Raw genomic sequence first — 1,003 nt, forward strand, 5'->3', positions numbered from 1 at the left:
ACTCCTGGAGCCCTTCCAGCAGCCTACAACATCTCCACTACTGTTCTCTCTCATCATTTTGTCTATGGTTTAGTTCAGGTGCAGGAGAAAAGGGTAGAAATGGCAAAGTTGGAAAGAGGGAAAATTACTTCAATCTGAAGTCCACACGGGCTCTGAACTCAAGGGAAGGCATTAGTAGGATTTCCTGTTGCTATGGGGTTGATTTGTTATGAAGCAGTCATCTTTTGCTGAAGCCTGGATGGCTTCCTTGAAAACAGTAAGTGACTAACTAGGCATAGCAAGACTAATCCTGACACAGGAAGCCACACAATGATGAGAGACCTGGGGATGCCCAAAGGAAGTTAGTGGGGTATATTCTCAAATTCTTCCAGGTCTTGGCTTGCAGGTCTTGGCTTGCAAAGCCTGCCAAGACCTCTGGAAGTCTTTCATGACTGCTGTAGGAACCTTTCAGCCAAAGGGCTCTGAAAGACAATTCTTAAAAATTGGATGCTGAGGTTTATAATGCCTGTTAAGTTTTTACTTCCAGTTGCAACTGTGCCTGAAAAAGATGTTTGCAGAAAGGTTATCTGAGAATCTTATTTGTGAATAACAACAGCTGCATGCTAGTTATTCTCCATTTGTCTCCCTGAGACCCATTCCACCCCTCCTTCTATGTCTGGCTCTTTGTCCTCTGAAGTTCACCCATTCAGATTCATCACCACGCCCTAGCACCTTGCCTACTAGTGTCCAGCTGGGTTTGGTCAAGGGAACATATCAACATGAAACTTGAGGGTGTGAGAAGAGAAAGGTTGGGGTGTTTCTTCACTGCTCTCTCCTTGCTATATCACAGCCTCTCTGGCAGTAGCTGTGTTCCTGTGACTCTCAACTGGGCTCCTCCTCCAAGGTGCCTGTCCTGACTGAATTCCTCTCTTAAGGGCTCCTTGCTATGCTGTTTCTGTGTGCTTCATCATCTCATTTGTTCCCATAACCGTGCCCACATCTTTTTAAGCAGTCTCTTCATATG

The sequence above is a fragment of the Miniopterus schreibersii genome (genome assembly GCF_964146895.1).
Source record: "Miniopterus schreibersii genome assembly, chromosome: 1".
In the NCBI taxonomy this organism is placed as follows: Eukaryota; Metazoa; Chordata; class Mammalia; order Chiroptera; family Miniopteridae; genus Miniopterus; species Miniopterus schreibersii.